Source organism: Wyeomyia smithii, chromosome 3, assembly GCF_029784165.1.
Source record: "Wyeomyia smithii strain HCP4-BCI-WySm-NY-G18 chromosome 3, ASM2978416v1, whole genome shotgun sequence".
NCBI lineage: Eukaryota > Metazoa > Arthropoda > Insecta > Diptera > Culicidae > Wyeomyia > Wyeomyia smithii.
The window spans coordinates 251,947,289-251,967,725 of NC_073696.1; the positions used below are offsets into that span (position 1 = coordinate 251,947,289).

The window sequence follows — 20,437 nt, forward strand, 5'->3', positions numbered from 1 at the left end:
TAATGTGTGGGAAAACTTTTACTTTACTGCCTTGTACATCACTTATGCAAATGGCCCGTAAATTTACATAGCGAAAATTGTGCATGATAAAATGAAGTTACCTTGCTAGCTACAGGGAAAGTGAAAATCTGCAACAAAAAAATCTTGACGTCGTTATTGCGCAAGGATTCACTGTTTCGATTGCTGCTGTCACCTTGGAAAAAAAAGGTTCGTAACAAGAAAAAGACACCGGGCTTTATTTTTATCAGTAGCATACACTCATGAAAAACTGTAAACTAAATGCATGTGCTAAATCTCGCAAGCTTCTGTAGTGCAATAGATGTAAATTTTATTTCCTGTAGCTTACGTAAAATTTGAATTTCAAATGACGTCAAGTAAATGAGATTTTTTTCCATCAGTGTAGGTCAAAGGATATAAATGGCTCCGTAATAAGCAAGCTGACATGGTTGAACTAAGTTTTTAAAGATGGAGTGAAATTTACTTGAACGTCTTGTGTGTTGCCAGGCAGCGAGAAGAGCTGCTGCTCACGATTGTTGTATAACTTTTTCAATTTATATTCCAATTTGCGTTTTTCACCATACTTAGCATAGTGAGTTGTTAACCATGATCTGATAATGGTCGTCTCTCGACACCAATTGTCATCGTTGTACTGCTCGGTGGTTAAAACTGATTTAACAGATCATTGAGCACTTGCTGTAATTGAATATGATTTCTTTTTAGTAGGGTTTTTGCCAGGGGGATGAAGTATGAGTCAGTATGGAATATTGTATTGAATACTGAAATTCGTGAATACGACCAAAAAATGACATTAATCGATCACACAAAAATGGCACTTTAATAAGCGTAATGACTACTAACTTTAACTTGATTGGATCATTGTAACAATATAGACAAGATCGCGTAAGATAAATGAAAATGAACTATCAAATACAATAAGAATTATTAGGATAAGTAAAAAATCTAAGTTGAAACATTTCCATCAAAAGGAAACTAAAAAAAAATAAGAAAAATAAAGTAATATCAGGTGTTATTTACACAGCATGAATTATCAAAATACTGATGAAATTTGTTTAGTTCCAATTTTCTAATGCTCTTAATTCTGCGTTATGGTAATGAGTTTTCCTGGTGACAACATCAATACGGCCATTAAAAAAAATCAACTCTTTTTTTAATGGAAATTTAATGTTTATTTTAATTTTTTTTAGTCAAAAATTTTTTTTTCGCGGTGTATATTTTTTATGATTTATGATCCCTACAACTCATTCTCAGGCAGTTTTTTATGCAACCGATGGTTTTTGAGCTATAAAAAAATGGTCGATGCTCGACCAAAGGTCATTTGGTGCGATTCTGCTCGTGTTCACATTGAAAGTTCTACGGCCCATATATTTGGAATGCAAGCAGCCCAAAAGGTTTGTGTGATGTCAAAATCCAGCAACTTTTCATTAAAGGAAGTGCCGGCTAATGTATATACTACTGGATGCTGCCTGCTACTGCACAAAGGCAGCTTTTTACTAGAGAAAGTGCCGCTGCACCAGCTGACCCCCCGAAAAAAAAAACCTTAAAAAAACCTTAAAAGTTGCTGTAATTTTACATAGTTATGCCATAATTTAACTATGTTCTTCATTGTAAATCCATCAATTTTACATTAAATATCATTGTCCAGAACAATAAAAACATTGTTTTTGCCATTTTAAACATGAAAAAGGGGGGTTGTTATGTATCTTACAGCATTTTTTCAGGCATTTTTCCCATACATTTAGAAGTCACTAAAAATGTTTTCAATGGTAAAATTATTGTCGGTGGTAAATACAACAACAAAAAACGTTGTTAAAACATGGTAATGACAACAATCGTTTACCAGCTTACAGTAAAAATACCGTGTTTTTATGGTTACAATAAAAACATTGTCCGTTTATTGCTCTCACCGCAAAATACTTCGTAAAGTTTTTTTCGGGCCTGCTACTGTCGCTGCTGATACCACTGCTGCTGCTATCCGCTGTCACAACTCCACTGCTATCCGTTGCTGCTTCTATCCGCTGCCATTGCTATCTGCACACTGTTGTTGCTAGTAGTAAGGACTGTTGTAGTCGCTGCCTAGAACTAATATGAGCAGTTTCGGCTGAAACAGGCTCTTATAAAGGCAAAATAGTACATTCCGAATTACTTGGTCTAAAATTCTGTCGACCGTGGTCTGGAAAGCAATCATATAACGACCAATCAATGGTCGAATTTGGCGTTTTGACAAGGCTTGACAATTTTCAATAGTACAATGATTCTAATAATGAAATTAAAATTTTCTGCATTTGGGAGGATTCTTAGAAGATTTTCCAATCGCTTGCAACAAGGACGAAGGGAAAAAAAATCCGGTTTTAGATTTTCATTTCACATCCCTATGTACTTCCTGAGAGATGTAGTTCTATATCGAAAGCCAGAACCTGGGTGCTACATTCCTATTAGGAACTCGACCTTCTGTTTGATTACATACAGACTTCGTAGCCAACTGTTTTAGTGTACAGGACAATAACAGGCTAGCGCTACGATCCTGCTACCACTGACAGTCTCTCCTCAACCGAGATCCGAGCCTACGAGGACTGGCTTATTAGGCTAACATCGTACCTCGAGATCAGCTAGGATAGGTTCAAACATAACGCTCATTAATGATTAAACTTATATGAATATTTCATAGAAAATAGGGCAACCACTTTTTTACGACCAGTTTTGATCTGGGTGAAAATTTGCACAGGTGTTCCTATGGGCTATAGCAGGCTTGGTATTCTCCTCATTTTGTGAGAAGAGCACAACCGTTTACTTCCTGTCCAGCATAAACGCTATGTGTAGAAATTTTTCGCACTATACTTTTTTCACTTTGTGCTGTGCTTCTGTTGCTCGTAGAAAAACTAACACACTGGCTGCTTCCACCACAGCTGAGTGAAACAAAAGAAGTTAATCACTCTAGTGAGAATACACAGAAGTACGCCACGGTGTGCACTGCTGAGATGAATTCGGTAGCATTAGAAGTAAGATTGGTCAATCTTGGATCGATCTAAGGAGAATCGAGACAGGATTGTAACGCTAGTATTTCTGGCGATTTTATCTAAAAGTGCATTTTTAAATGCTGAGACGTCAAAGCGAAGTAAACAATATTTATTTTATACTGAAAAAATGCATAACACTCTTTTATATTAGTGCCTCTATTTCAAACATATTCGGACGTCTTTTTCGCGCCGATCTTCGCTTTTTTATCGATTCTTTAGCCCTGCAAAAATCGAAAAGATCGTTTACTTTTCGATTTGATCTTTTCGATCTTTTAAAAATTTAAATTATTCTTCAGCATGCAGCAGTTTTTTAGATGCAATTTTGAGTCATCGTTAGTAATCGAGTAATCGGCGTTCAAAGTTTTAGGAAATTTTTGTTATACAGGCTTATCACCGAAAACCCGGCGAGCAGCGAGTTTGTCGCCTGAATAATTTTGGTATTACAGATGGCGAGTCGGCTGGATTTTGGACAAATAGCTCGCCTGCGAAACTGTTCGATTAAGTTGTCAGCAGCCAAGTTTCACTTGTGATTCCTAATACAACATACTACCCGCCTCGTCAGTGACTTAATTTTCGAAAAAATGGGGCTTGGCTCGGACTGGTCGCACACCTACTATTCTATAATCATTGCTATACTGTATCACATTCCACACACAATAGAGCAAAAGTGTGATATTTTGACGTATGATTCTGCAATGTATTTTGAATGATGTTCCGACACGCTAACAAACACATAACCAAAGTTATCAAATGATGTAAACTTTTAGGTATATTTCTTCAACAACCTTTCGAACTTGTCATTTCGTGTGAGAAAGATCCCACCAGTTTTTTTTTGTATGCTTCTCAGATACACACAATTCGCTGCTCTCTTCAAGTGTCGCTTTGCCCCCGGTGTGAGAGCAGTCGTTCTCGCAGTGAAAGATAATCTCCTACACGGTAGTGTTTCTCTGAGGCGAAAAGACTGGACTAAAGATGTCATTTTGTGCTACTAGTATTTTTTTAATTCACGACTAGTTTTTAAAAAAACGCTTTTGTAAAAATTTTATTGATGATTACAAATATTTTTAAAAGTAGAACGGTTTGTTAGTTCGGTATGGGGTTTTCGCAAAGTGTTAGACAATCATTTTGTCTTTTCGAGAAAAATATACACCATGAAAAATAAAAAAAAAAAATATTTCTTTGAAAAGCTCATCCCTTAAAAATAGCTTAACATTGATTGCTGTTTAATCATGGAGAAATGAGAAAAAAGTAAACAAATTAAAAAAAAATAGGAGGTTGGTATCCAAGACACGACCGCATGTCGTTGAATATTGAATATTCCATCAAAACGAATAGTAGACAGAATAGTAACGCTAGTATTTCTAGCGATTTTATCTAACAGTGCATTTTAAAATGCTGAGAAGTCAAAGCGAAGTAAACAATATTTATTTTATACTGAATGAATAAATGAAACTCTCTTATATTAGTGCCTCTATCTCAAACATATTCGGACAGCTATTAGAAGTGGCTAAATGGCTGAAAGCAAACGCGACGCTACAGGTTGCTACAGACAACATCCTTACCATGTCCGGACATGTTCGGCAAAGCTGTGCAAAGCTACGGTGCTGGTTAGTTCGTTTGCTGTGGAACACTGCGATCGAATGTGTCGCCTGCCGAGCTGCTGCTCTACAGGCTGTGGGTCAATCAAGTTTGCACTAAAAGGCAACCGTCTTCTTGCTGCAGTAATCGATTATATCAGCGGTTCCCAACCGGGGGTCCTCGGCTGGCAAGGGGGCCGCGAGACTCATCTAGGGGACCACGAAGCTCTTGGTAAATTTGACACGTTATCAAAATTTCTTTCTGGATATCTCTGTGAAAGTAGATTTTCAACTCTTCTGCGTATTAGGACAAAGACGTGAAACGAAATAGACTTACAGGACGATATAAGACTGAAAAACTCTCTCTCTCTCTTAAATTATTTTGAGGGACTGCGAAGCACTCTGTGCTCGGAAAAAGAGGCCGCTAGGCCAAAAAGGTTGGGAGCCATTGGGTTATACAATGAAGATTAAATTTCTGCATGCTAGATCTTTCATACGTGACTACTGAGAGTTAAACCACCGGTAAGCGTAGCATGTGTACTAGAGCGAGTAAAACAACAACAAGAAATCGTTTACAAAGTCAGGTCGTTTGTACATTGTAGTGTCGGCTGTGCTGAGGAAGTAAGGTGTGGTTGAAGATAAGTGACTGGTTGCTTGGTACGATTTAGACAATCCATGTTATTTACCAATGTTTCAATAACGTATCTCAATCTGATAAGAAATGACTCAAACCCTGGCCATTTTTCCATGGTTAAATTACTATTGCCCATATGAAGGAGCAAAATATTATATCAAAAGACAAGATGATTTACTCAAGCACATCCCAAGTAGCAATATTGGTTTTATCAAAGTTTTATAGTGCTGTTTTGGCTGTATAAAACTTAAAAAAAAAAAACAATATTGTTACTAGGGATCATAAAAATGTCATTAATATCTAAACATATAAAAATGCAGCTCTGTCTGTCTGTCTGTCTGACCCATATAGCCTTGGAAACTACTTAACCGATCGGCGTGAAAATATGTATATAAGGGTTTTAGGGGCCGAAAAATATGACTAAGATAGTTCGAGACCCCTCCCTCTTCAGAGAGGGAGAGGGCCCATACAAATGAAATACAAATTTCTGCACATCTCGAAAACTAACCAAGTAAATGGAACCAAATTTGGCAGGTGGGCGTTTTCGGGGGTAACAAATATGTCCATAATAGTTTGACACCCCTCCCTCTTCTGTAAGGGAGGGGCCTCATACAAATGAAACACAAATTTCGCACAGATCAGAAACTTCGTAGAAGGAACAAAATTTCTGTCTATTAATTTTTTTTCTGAAAACTTACGAGTTTTTGATGAAATTGTATGAGTTTCACATCTTTCAAAATTTCAGAAAATAAAGATTTTTTGATGGACAATTTTGAGAAAAAATTATGATTTGCTAATACTTGCTAACCTATTCACAAAAGTATGTTTTTTTTTTTTCAAATTTTGTGTAATATTTTCACTTAAGTACTTCATAAACTTCTGAACTTGGAATAAAACGACGTAGTTATTCAATTTCTATCGAGAAAAAATGTGAGAAATTAATTCGAGTGTACTCATAAAATCATCACAATAAAACGTGAATTTCAGACAAATTTTATGAAAACTCGAAGATCTCTGAAATTTGAAGAGTCTGAAATTTGGTGTGTTCTGTAAAGTTTCATAGATATAAAAGATCTACAACTTTGTCGAAAATCGCAAAGCTCTAGCGTGTAACGGGAAGAAGTTAGCATCGCAACGCCACCTTCGCGGCTAAATTCCGATCTAATTCAAACATCCAAAATAAAGCCCTAACTATACCAATAAACTATGTAGAAGTTCGGAAACCGATTGGTCAAACCCTGAGAGCGCTAATAATTTCGTACCGCTAGATTCCATTCCTGGCCCAGTGTGCACTGCATTGGCCGCTGTCTAAAAATGAACACCAACAAAAATATGCATATTTGCAAGGCTTCTCCTGCTATCAGCAACACTTTGTAGAACAGAAAATTCTACTAGCCGCTTCAATTACAACACTTTGAGGCGCCAAAAGGTGCCAGTTGCCGATGATTTTTGTTCTCTGGTTATTCCGACCAGAATTCCAGGCATTTTGATACTTTTGCAGTAGCCATGTACTACTAACAGCTGCCAGCATTACGGGCGGATCCTGGCACGAGATGACCGGTATTATTTTGTCTTTCCTCCTTTCAACGGCTAACACCTAGCGTCCGTATGTCACTGGTACGGTTTTGGAATGAAAATAATGGGGCTAAATGTTCGAATGGTACCTTTTATATCAAGGTTTCGTCAGTTTTTTGGGAAGAGAGAGGCGCATCGAAGAGAAGAGAATGGCAAGGAAAGAAAAACATTCTTGAAAACTGCACCGGCCGCTGTCGAATAATGAACACCAACAAAAATTTGCAAGGCTTCTCCCGCTATCAGCAACATTTTGTAAAACAGAAAATTCAACTAGCCGCTTCAATTAAAACATTTTGAGGCACCAAAAAGTGCATGTTGCCGATGATTTTTGTTCTCTGGTTATTTCAGCCATTTTGGTACTTTTGCAGTAGCCACGTACTACTAACAGGCTGTTCACATTTAGCGCATAATGTTCCGTGATCGACGCGATCGAATGCAGCTTTTAAGTTCGTATAGACTTCATCAACTTGAAAGTTTTGATCCATACCTCGTAAGCCAAATGATGTGAATTCCAAAAGGTTAGTTGTCACGGATCTGCCGGGGTAAAAACCATGCTGAGCAGTAGAGATGTAGTTTTTCGCGTGAAACATCAGATGGTCGTAAACTACGGCCTCTAAAACTTTCGAACAAGCGCAGAGGGATGAAATATCACGACAATGCTCCACATTGCGTTTATCGCCCTTTTTGAAAATCTGGAACATGTAGCATTTCTAATAGCTGCGGGGAAATTGTTGACACTGCAAGAAAAGTTGAGAATAGATGCCAATAAGCTTCATGGCGGTTTTTGCCATCAAATTGTTTTTAGCTTAGAAGACATGGTTTTATACAAATTAATGCAGAAATGTTGCAAAAATGTTTTCAAAAAAAAAAAAAAAACATCTTGAAAAAGTTTCGATTGTACATTTTAAAGTCGCGTCTGATCTGTTTGGTAGCTGAATAATATAGGCGATTTCATGCGGTGAAAAGTCATTACGTCGCATTTAGCAATGATGATTGTCAAACAATTTAATTTACAACAAACGAATCTAACATATCATGTCAGCATAAAACAGCCTACAGCCAACTCCAAGGGCAGCAGCAGCGTCATTGAAAAATAAATTAACAACAGTGGTCCCAAATCACTGCCTTGAGGTACGCCCGATTTATTGGTGAAAGCAGGCGGTAATTGATAATCCTAATTAACTCTACCGCACAAATGAGCATAGTCATTTTATAAACTGTCGCGAAGCACCCATTCGCAAGATCTCGCCCAACAGCGTTCGATGATTAATACGGTCGAAAGCAGACTTCGGATCAGTATATATCACGTCCACCTGTTCTTTATATTCCAGTTCAATAATGCAACTAGAGGTGAAATTCAGAAGATTCGTAGTCACCGAGCGGCCAGTCATAAAATTATCACCCTTTACTGTTGTTGTGTAATTATCACCCTTTACTATTTTTCCAACCGAAATCGAAAGAAATCCGTTAAAATAACACAAAAATAATTTCATGTTCCAATTGTAGGCACTCGTTATACACCCTTCCGTAGAAGCTTACCGAAGGAACAAAAAAATCAAAATCATGTGATAGTTACCGATTTTTCAAACTTTTGGGTATGAAAAATGTCATGAAAAGCAAAATGTGTTTTCTCCGAGAATCAGGCCTTCGTTAATCGGAGTTAAAGTTTACCTTTAACTGAATTAATAATTATTTCTACCTCTGGTAGTTTTCTATAGTAAGAATTAAATTTGAAGGTAAAAAACCTAACGCTAACTTTTCGGGTCGAAAAGAAAGTTCAAAAAGCATTAACTGGAAGCAAATATAACGCTTCAGCAAGAAGAGAATAAATATAGACATTGCTTTATAGCTAACGTTTTCTTATGAGTACAAGTTTGCGGTTGTCAGCTGCTGCAGCTAGGCACCGCTAGGGCTAGCATTTTTCCTGGAATCGTATCGTGACGGCTCACCGCCCAAGTTAGCAGACACCAAACTGTCAGTGTGCCAAAAAAGACTTTGATACAGAAGCTGGCAAGTTTTGCAACGCTCGAAATCACGTTTGCAGCAGTGCTCTGGCAGTGATATGAACTAGTCCACCAGATTTACGAAAGTTCCATTAAATTCTGAGAGTAGGCAATCAGGCGGGGAAGTTGAGTTGTAATGATCTTTTCAGTTGATGAATTGTAGAAGAAAAAAAAACCTGAAAATTGAGCGGTAGTGACAGCTTCATTCATGAAATTTTAATCCGTCACTTTCCATTATTGACACTACGTTGACTCTAGGGAAAATGAACTTTAATCAGTTTACTTCCATCTCGACACGAAAAAGCGCGCGCACTCTCTTGCAGCATGTGATACATAGAATGGAGGCGAATGGTAGTTTTTGAACAATTAGGTGCTTTCATATTGACGATGATGAAAAAGTGACGCTTCAACGAACAAACGATGAACGAATTTTCCAAGCTGCATATCACACTTATTGGACGCACATCAGCTTTTCCACAGAGAGAGAGAGAGAGGAAAAAAAACTGGATGATGATGATCGAAAATGACTGCTCTAGGTCGAACGCTTGCATACTATTGCTGCTCCCGCTGCTGCCCGGAATGTCGACGTTTGTGAATTGTTCGTTTTTGGCGGCACTTTGAGCCGTGGTTTCGGTTTCGCGCTCCTCGCAGTCTCAGCAGTCGGCGCACGCCACGTGACTGGGGGGCTGATGCTTTTCTACTCTGTTTTTCCGAGCCGGTTGTTATTGGGAATGCTGCGCCGTTTGTGTGGTGTCTCGCAGCGCCACCGACAGCCTGGCTGCCAGTCGTTGGTCGACGTTCGTTGAAGGCGGTTCGGTATTTTTGAAGCTCCATCCTGGCTGGCTTCTTCAAGTGGCAGTAAACGCGCGCGCTGTTTTACGGTTTCCCGGAAGAAAATTTGAGATGTGATCGCGTGGTCGGCTTTTGTGGACTGTGCAACTTTGATGTCCAAAGAATGTGATAACGAAGCGAAGTTGGAGTTTTGATCAACACGAAAGAGTGGCGAAATGGAATATTTCAATAAATCTTGTGAATTTTTGTACCTAGTGAATTTGTAAAAAGTGCGGTAGAAATTGTTATAGCATAATATGTGAAAAATGAATCAAATTTAATAGTGTAATTCGAGCAAGTTATGTATAGGAAAATCATTAGTGTCACTGTGTTTTTTGTTTTGTAAATATTATCCAGAATGTGAAACAGTTATTTAAGGTAAACTAACCTTTTGAAGTATTTCGAAAAAGAAGTAACGTAACACCATAACTAGTGGTTTTGTGTTCTACGCAAAAGTGGGTGCACAAAAGTAGGAGCTGTCGCAATCGTAAGTGAAATTTGATCAAATCAACATTAATGAAATGGAAAGTGTGACTTTACCGTTTAGGCTTACCGGCTTGGGTGTTTGAACTAATCGAAACAATCGCATGATTGTATTTCTCTTTACTTTATGTGAGCAGCGAAGCGTTAAGTTCATCTATATTATTTGATTAGAGGGATTATTATTAGTGTAATTACTTTGCTCTTGATTAGTAGATACAAGAACCTAATGATGCCGGAGATTATACAAGCTTGGATAAATCAGTAGCTCACACGAAAGCTTTCAATGCAAGCAATTGTTAGGGTCGAGAAAAATCGATCTTAATCTAATAAAAAGGACACTAAGAGTGAAACGGATGAGTCGAGTTTATTGATGGCAATAAGATAGCCGTCCGGAAGTTAGCTTTAAAAGGTTGAAAATGTATTAAAAGTTGGAAAAATAACAATTGAATCAGACTATGGGTTCCCAACGATGTGACAAAGTTTGTAGTTTGTTCGAGTTAATTCGACTTTGTATGAAAGATAATCATTTTACCAGTGGTGGGCACCATTCGCTAATTCGCTAGTTCGCTAATTAGCGACGCTAAAATTCAGTTAGCGATTTAGCGATTTCGTAAATTTTTGAGCTGATTAGCGAAACTGTTTGCGTCGCTAAAATTTTGGCCTTCGAAACGCTAATCGCTAATTCGCTAAATTTTGTAGAGAAGCGACAATAGAAATATTTAGAAAAACTGTGGATTGCTGATGGCGTACGTAAATTGCTTCGAAAGATGAACATACTTTACTGCGCATGTTACTTTTGTCAGTTTTTTTACCCTAGAATGGAGTTCCAGTTATCGTACAAGCCACAGGAGCATTTTGAAGAACAAGCACAAGGTCTAGATTGAATTTTCGGCACACCAAGAACTTTGGTAAATTGCAATGCGCTTGAAATTATGACAACTTTGGTTCTACTTTTTCGATTCAGATAATAATTGAATTTTTATGAAAACATTCCCAAGAGTATCTACCCAACAAACATTTGGGCTGAATAATACAGCTTATAATTTAAAATAGCTGAATAAAGTCTGCATACAGGTGAAACGGATTACCACAACGCTCAGGTTGATTTATCAGCTGAACAAGCAATAAATTAAGGTTTAAAAAAACTTGTGAAATACACCATGCCACTATTCAATTGTTGGCTGGTTAAGCGCTATTTCGATTTAAAAACTAGCTATTAGACAACATTAATCTAACACTAAACGAACTGGTTGAATAAACGCTTCTTGATTCTTGCCAAGTAACATTTTTTGGCTAAATAAGCAATTTTATAACTAATCTTATTCAGCTGACGGCTGAACATAGGTCGAATAATGTATTTCTAAGCGTTTAATCAGCTTTTAATCAGTCGGTTTTGGAGAACTAAATCAGCTACCTGTTACATTCGGCTTCCTAAATAGCCTAATAGCCGAACACGGGAAATAACTCAGCCATTTGAACAACTTTTATACATGCTGATCGATTCTGTAGAAGCGATTATTCATTCTTTGTACAGCTTGTAGAAAAACTTTTTTACAGCCAACAGCAGCTGGCTTATAATAAAAATAAGCGCCTATATGGCAATTCCATGGCTAAAATTGTACATTCTGTTTTTCTTAAAACGTGCTTTTTCAGCTTTATTACAGCTACGATTAATATAATTCAAAATATATATTAGTCTAAATTAGACAATTTTTTTATTGTATAGGCGAATCGAACACATCTAAATCTTTCGATTTTTTGCACTTCTGTGTGTATTTTTCATCGCTTATTTTTCTATTATTGTTAGTGAAAATTACCTTTTTAGTATCCAATTCTCCAATTCCAATTGCAAAAAAAAAAACTCAAATCTCGAACTCATGCTCATGAGGTTCCTGGTAGAACACGTTGCCGATTCTTCTATCTTGACATACATGCATAGGTATCGATTTAACCCGTACATATATTTCCAGTTTATTTCATAAACAGTTTTACAGTGGCTGTATATATACTGAATTGTAGCTGAACAAGCGCTTAGCATTTGCATCCCTAACTGTAGAAATTGTAGAAATCATTGCTAGTGTATCCATTCCGTAAACAGAAACAAACAGTTCAAACGAAAAATAATGATAGTTTTAGCAGCACGGCTAGCCGTACCCACTAATATTAAAATTCTACAGTGCCTTGTATTAAATCGATCAATTACAGAGAACAGTCACTTTGACAAAACGTGTTCTATCGTGTTCTTGGGATATGATACAAATGCTGAAGCGCTCGTTCAGCTACAATTCAGTATATGTACAGTCAATGTACAATTGTTTATGAAATAAAATAGAAATATATATACGGGTTAAATCGATACGTATGCATGTATGTCAAGATAGACGAATCGGTACCGCGTTCTACCAGGAACCTCATGAGCATGAGTTCGAGATTCGAGACTGGCAGTAAATTAATTGGATAGGTAATTTTCACTAACAATAATATAAAAATAAGCGATGAAAAATACACACAAAAGTGCAAAACATCGAAAGATTTAGATGTGTTCGAATCGCCTACGTAAAAAAAGTCTAATTAAGACTATGATATATTTTGAATCATAGCTGTTATAAAGCTGAAAAAGCACTTATATAGACTATAAGCCAGCTACTGTTGGCTGTTAAAGAGTTTTTCTACAATCTTTACAAAGTATGATTAATCGCTTCTATAGAACCGATCAGCATGTATAAAAGTTGTTCAAATGGCTGAGTTACTTCTTATTAAGCCCGTGTTCGGCTATTTAGGAAGCCGAATGTAACATGTAGCTGATTTAGTTCTCCAAAACCGACTGATTAAAAGCTGATTAAACACTTAGAAATACATTATTCGACCTATATTCAGCCGTCAGCTGAATAAATTAGTTATAAAAGCGCTTATTTAGTCAAAAAATGTTTCTTGGGTATTTTCAATGCAAGCTAAATAACTTTTGTTATTCTTGTTTTTACAAAATCAAGTATGAATACCGTTTCGTGAACCTCTTAGGGCATCTTCAGCGGTGGTCTATTTTTGAAACAACTTTATACTAGATTTACACCAACGAAATCTGAAAAGAACCAGCTAGTATAGACCAACTTTTCGTTCTTCGAACCGGTGTTGTATATCTTGTTGTTTTAAACCGCTGACATCTGTCACACTGTCAACAATTCAATACCCCATGCTATCAGTTAATGAGACTTGTTATAATAAAAAATACTCAATATTTAACAAACGAAAATTCGATAATTTTTACGCATATTAAACGATTACTTTGGCAAGACACTTTATATCCACAAGACTTTATGGATTTGACGGTTCGACCCGAGCGTCAGTGACATTCCTCAGCATGGATTGGTATGATCGAAAGTTCCTGCTACAAGTAGGGTTACGGAGGATAGCGAAAAATATTTGATCGCGTAGGTGTTCTTCTTTCGTTTTCGTCTCATCAATCTTTCAAAATCTTGTAGTTCCTAAATCTTGGTTTGGGTTTTGAGGATATTGGGTGGTATTGCGCAGCTTGATTCGAACAATTTTCGCTATTTTCGAGTAGGTCACATACTGCCAGTTATGCTTCAAGCTTAAAAGGAGCAGTCATTGTCATTTGTCCTGCGGCTCATCTAACCCGCAAATTCAAAAAATACGAAAAACGAAACATAACGCCCCCCAGCGATCATTTAGTTTTGTTCGAGTTGCTTGAAACAAAATGTTCAGTGTCACCCCAGCATTTTGAACGTTTTCAGTTCTGTGTCTTCGAGGAACATTTTTCTGGCCTATTAAGTTCTCCTCTAGTCCCAATACAATTAAGGCGAATAGCCAACATATTTGTCATCCTGGTGGTTGCAAACCAAGTAGTTGAGCCTACGGTTATGGTCTTCCAGAATTCCCTCTTTTGTTGGTCGGTTTCCTTGAAGCCAAAAACGACAAACCTATTCATTTTCTTCTTCAGAAAAGCCACAAAAATGAATTGTTAATTGTCATAAAAAATCTTTGTTTTGTTTATTCCCCAACACCCGCAAAACGCTTATATAAAAATAGCTAGAAATGAGGTATTCAATTAAAATATGACATTTTACCCACCGATTGGTAGCGTACAAAGGGTTTTAGAACGATCAATTTCTTGTTCCAAAAAGTGACAAAAATAGACCAAAACGTATACCAGATTAATTTTTTTTTCAATTTAGATCTGGTATAGAACAAAATTAACACCACCGGAGCAGCAGTGAATTTGAGTTTGTTCCAAAAACATAGAACAAAACAACGATTTGGACCACCGCTGAAGATGCCCTTACAGTAAATAGCTTTAAAAAGTAATTGTTTTTGTTTGTTTAACCAAAAAAGATCAAAGTGGTCCAAATCTTACAAAACACGAGCAATAAATATAGCAATATGACTATTTACATATTAAAAAATTAACGATTAGCGATTAGCGAAAGTTCCCCTAATGTGGGTTTAGCGTTTAACGTTTAGCGATTATCGAGCTAAATTTTCCGGTTAGCGACTTAGCGATTAGCGTCGCTAAATTTTCGATTAGCGGTGCCCACCACTGCATTTTACATTTCGAGGTGAATTTCACAAACGAAGAGAGTTTTTTTTGCGATATTGAAAAACTAATTGGATGAAAAAAACATTTCTACCAGATCGATTTTTAGTATTTTAGCATTTCTTAAAATTTTGAATGGGAACCATACAAATGTTTATTTCGATTTAAAATTATAAAAATTTAAAATGTTAGGGAAATCCACAGCTCTCTTGCCTTTAGTGATAAAGCGACAAAAAATTGGATATATTGCTGATATTACTGAGCTAAACGGATTTGATTGAAGGAACAACGCTTTACAACGCTCACCCCGTTAACAGAAATTCGGTAAACGGTAGTTGTTGATAACGATGGCGATGCGAATATTTACCAGAAAGAACATCCTACGACTAGTGATAACATCAGTCGCATTCAACATAACATTTCTTGTTGGAAATTAGATGCCGCTAAAATGTTTGGAAACTTTAAACAAATTTCAGCCTTTTTCACAAACAGTACGCCCAAGCTTTGAGAAGGCTTCAAGTGGGAGTCGAAATACGTATCAGGTTAGTCACGCGAAAAGTGATACAGCATAAAAGTGAAATTAGTATTTGAATTTGAAGTGAACAAAGTTTTTGAACAAATTTTTTCTTTGCGATAAAATTAAAATTTCTCGAAAACTACAGCAGATAGAGCGTTGGTATTTAAGAACGAACTGTAGAGCGGTGAAAAACTTTGTTTAAATAGCAAAACCACCACCAGTTTTTCGTGAGAAAACATCAAAACGCGTTTAAAGCAGTACTACTTTTAGGCATTTTTGCTCCCAAAGTATTATTTTTAAGATTTATTTAGACATTTAAGAACTGTATCTAGTAGAAAATTTGCTCAGCCTTCGAATGAAACCAATAGATTTGCTATAAGCGGTATACACTCAAAGTTAGAACCACTTTAAGGGAAGTATTCAAGAAATTTCAAATTCGAATAACTCAGAGTAGATTGATATTAGGCCATACGCGTAGAGCCGTTTCATCAAATGTGACCCTTTATCAGCCCCTGAAATACTCCAGGTTCAACAATACTTTTCACAGCTAGCTCAAAAATAGGTACAAAAACTGGTGCAGAAATCTTCGGCCCTGGAATTATAATTTCAGTAGCAATGGGATATTGGCTAACAGGGTTCCAAGCAGCGATTTTTGCAATCTCTGTTCTGGCTAGAAAATATAAACATACAAATATTTGTACTTTCTCGGAAAGTCAGACAGCGTTGAAGGTACTTGGTGCTTGTAAAGGTACATCCAAGATTGTCTGGGAATGTATTCTCATAGTGCAGCAGTTATGTTAAACGATTTCATGTCAATTGTACTGGGTTCCAGAACATTGAGGCACTGGTGGGATTGAAAAGACAGACGAGCTTGCAAAACAAGGATCTAACTCTCAGTTTATTGGCCCAGAAATTTCCTGAGAAATATCAAACTGTGCTGTAAAAATGGAGCTTAAACGCAAGAGATTTGGTCTTTGAATCCCGGAAAGATGATTGGTTTCATAGGCCATATCTTACTGGGAGTGTGTCGAACACGCCCTTCGAACGTAGTTCGTAACGCGTAACATGGCGTTTCAACCCGCTACGATGTTTAAAAATAAATTCATTCCTCTTTTTGAGCAAATGTCTGTTCATATGTAACTCTTGTCTAACTCAAAACAGGTATCTTTACCTGGGTGGTGATTCAATTAAACACAAAAACTATAGGACTAATAATATCTTACCAAAATCACTGTGACAATAACTTACGAGTTTTTAAAAAACGGTCGGAATGAATCGACCTGTATTGCAGCCATTCAGGAGCCACTCCGGGTACTGAAAAAAATGCCTGCAAAACAGCCTGCAAACTGCTTAAAATAGGTTCGGGGTGATTGGAATAGTATTGGTAACTTAAATTAATGATTGTTAAAGTTTGCTAACTTTGCTAACTTAACAGATTGATATACTACTGTTTGAATTTCACCCAACACATTTCGTGTATTTAGTCTGAATGCACAGGTGGTTCCTAAAGCTGCTTAGAATATGTTCCCTACCCTATATTTTTTTTACAAAGATCGCAGTGACTCACGTGATAAAATATTTCTATGAAAATCACCATTAATTCATCAGGAAAATTCAATGACTTGGCGGTTATTCTTTGACAAAATGTCATTTTTACTTTAATTCATCATTGCGCGATGGTCCAGAAACCAAATCCAGCGGGAAATTTGGGTCTAGAGCTCTACAGTAATGTTTTAGAGAAAAACTTTCTTCTACAAAGTTGTTACATATGATAAAACGCTTATTGAAAAATTATCAAAAATTAGGTGACCAAAATTTTCGATGCAATCAAGTATCTAACGGTCTCTTCCTGGCCTCTACTGAAGATAGTTTTGGCGGCTCTCTCGTCAGGCATTCTGGCCACATGTCCAGCCCACTGAAGCCTGCCCCGCTATGTTACCTTCACTATATCAGCATGTTTGTATACCTGGTACAACTCGTGGTTCATGCGTCTGCGCCACACTTCATCTTCTAGTTTACCGCCAAGTATCGATCGCAGAACTTTACGTTCAAAAACCCCGAGCACTCGTCGATCAGCTTCCTTCAGCGTCCATGCTTCATGTCCGTAAAGAGCCACCGGGAGTATCAGCGTCCTATACAGCGCTAGTTTTGTGGGAGTTTGCAAACTACGGAACCCTAGGGGCCGTTCAATAATTACGTAAGCATATTTTTCCACTTTTTCAACCACCCCTCCCTCTCTTGTAAGACGTCGTGAGAGATTTTGATACCCCCTTCCTCCCCCCCAGTAAGATCTTACTGCCAGCATATATAAATTTTTATTTTAGTTTTATCATCCTGAAGCAAGCACAATACTGCGTTTTCTCTTCTGTTCTTAATTCGAGTTAATCTTCCTTCCGTAATTTTCTTTTCATGAATTCTACCGTCTACACTTTCTTGAAAATGGTTATTTGAACAGCTACATTAACAATGATTTTCTCACGTAAGATAATCAATTCACCCCCCTCCCTTTCTTGTAAGATAGCGTAAGAAAATTTCACAACCCCCCTCCCCCCATATTTGCTAACGTAATTATTTAACGGCCCCTTAGATGGTTACGTAGTCCGTTGATGGCCCTGTTCGCAGCTGCAACTCGTCGTTTCACTTCACGGCTTATTTCGTTGTCACATGTCACAAGCGTACCCAGATAAACGAATCCGTCAACCACTTCAAATCGTTTCCCATCTATCTCCACCTCAGCACCAACACCACGGGGACTCTCACGCTCTCTGCCAGCTACCAAGTACTTCGTTTTGGCAGAGTTAATGACATGTCCCAATTTCGCTGCTTCCCACTTGAAAGGAACGAAGGCCTCCTCCACGGCCTTACGGTTGATACCGATGATATCGACGTCGTCCGCAAAGCCAAAAAGCATGTGAGATTTCGTGATGAGTCTATGCAACGTTACGAACGCGGCTGATTTCTCGCCAGCTATCCGCACGCATGATTTCGATCCATCCAGCGTCATACGACTCAGCTTAATTAGTTTCGTAGGAAAGCCTTGTTCCAGCATGATCTCGATTCTCGTTTCTTTTCACTGAGTCGTATGCCGCCCTGAAATTCACAAACATATGGTGAGTCGGTAAGTTGTACTCCCGGAACTTATCGAGGATCTGTCGCAGGGTGAAGATTTGATCCGTCGTATAACGCCCTTGTCGAAAACCAGCCTGGTATTCGCCAACAAAGGATTCCGTTAACGTCTCAATCTGAAGAACAGGATACGGGAAGCACTTCATATGCGGAGGTGAGCAACGTTATGCCTCGATAGTTGCCACAATCCAATCGATGACCCTTCTTATAGATAGGGCATATGAGGCCTTCCAACCAGTCCACATAGGGGTATTTGAGTACAAAAGTTGGAATAAACTGCAAAACTCAAAATTATTATTGAACCCCCATAATTAATACCACTAGATTCATAGATAGTGGGGGTATCCCATGGTAACTATTTTGCTTTAATTTGTTTTGTTTTTGGCTCACAACAGCTGTCAAACTAGAAGGTAAAAGCAAAGCAGATTTTGAATACGAAGTTTTGTGATTTTTTCGGTAAAATTTATAATACTGGTGATTTTATTCGGCCTGTTGCGAATATGGATTTTCAAATGAGAGGTATACATTAGGTTTTGAACATTTTAGATGGAGGGTTTGGTGTCTTGTTGACTGTATATTTTGCATTGCCAATTATGGATATTTTACCTTTCGAATTGAACTTCGAAATTGTTTTTTTCTATGTTCTAGACGTTTCTGTGCACAAACAAACTCATTTTTAAGTAGATACGAGTGTCCTTAAACACGTCCAGAAAAAATAAATTGCGCATGTTTGCGCGTTTAGGATATATCATGATTTTATGCAATCCTATGCAATGTTTTTTTAAATTTATGAGTCGTTTTTTTGAAATCGCGACGTGTTTTCAGACACCGAAAAAAACTTTCAGAGGAAACTTCTTTGAAAACGGCTTCAAGAATCCTCTGCCACATCATGGAATGATAAGTTCAGTTTTTTGGAGGCGAAGTTTTTCCAAATAATGAATCGTTCTTGAAATCGCGAAAGATGCTTAAACAGCGAATTAGTGTTATTAAAGCAGATTTCATGCGCACGTGGACAGCATCTAATCGACACAAAATCCGCTTCTTTGCAATGAATGATACTTTGAGTCTCTTGGTTCCAGAACAAGTCAATTCCTCTAAGGAGGTCGTTGTAACATTTGGGTACGATTTTTAGGATGAGTCTGATAATAAACGTTTTTGTATATAATTTCGTTTAACTGTATAAAAATCAAATATAAATAAGAATATAATTCCAGCTAAATCTGTTTTTGTGCAATCGTTCATTTTTGTGCAGTCTGTATTGAAACTGTCTGCATAAAAGCAAAACTTCAGAACTACATTCCGATTCGAATCTAGAATTTTTGTTTGTTATTATTAATCATTACTTCGCGGTCAACTGTTTGGTGTACAGGTCAATTGCGAGGCTAGTACTACGATTGTAAGAGACCTGGACGTAGTCTTAGACTCCAAACTTACATTCATAGAACATTATAACACAATAATCAACAAAGCAAATAGTATGCTGGGCTTAATAAAACGCTTCGGCCATAATTTCCAAGACCCATATACAATCAAACTATTATATATCGCATACGTCTGACCAATTCTGGAATACTGTAGCATTTTATGGAATCCCTATATTGTAACACATAAAGAACGCATTGAATCTGTCCGAAAACAATTCCTTTTGTACGCGCTTCGTAAGCTAAATTGGACAGCATTTCCCTTACCATCATATGAAACACGCTGCATGCTTATAGACATACAAGCACCTAAAGAACACCGCGAACTTTCAATGCTTTACTTTATCAATGACATTATTTCTCAGCGCGTGCAATCTTCTAAATTATTATTGCAACTAAATTTTTAAGCACCCAGTCCTCAATTAAAAAATCGTAAAATATTTTCGGAAAACTCTCACAGAACTAACTACTCAAAAAAATGGCCCAATTAATCGCAAATATGTGTCCACAGTCCAAATAATCACTGACCGCGGCAAAGTTTATCAGCCTCAGGCCGTTTTCATTGGTTGACGAGTGGAGACTATGCCTTCCAATGACCGGACGGAAAAATTCCTCCCTCCCAACCTGTGCATTTGCGTCTTTGATGACGAATTTTACGTTTACTGTTTTGGGCACTTGTCATA

At 37.4% G+C, this 20,437-nt stretch overlaps 1 protein-coding gene across 2 annotated transcripts in view; it reads left to right on the top strand.

The window, feature by feature from the left end:
* Positions 1 to 9,619: 9,619 nt before the first annotated feature.
* LOC129730458 (neuropeptide CCHamide-2 receptor-like) overlaps positions 9,620 to 20,437 on the top strand; it is a 132,140-nt gene continuing 121,322 nt past the window's right edge. The window contains exon 1 of one of the 2 annotated variants that reach the window (XM_055689800.1): positions 9,620 to 10,142. The gene's annotated coding sequence lies outside the window, so the exon portion shown is untranslated. The remainder of the gene's footprint in view (positions 10,143 to 20,437) is intronic. The other variant, XM_055689801.1, reaches the window with a different exon arrangement.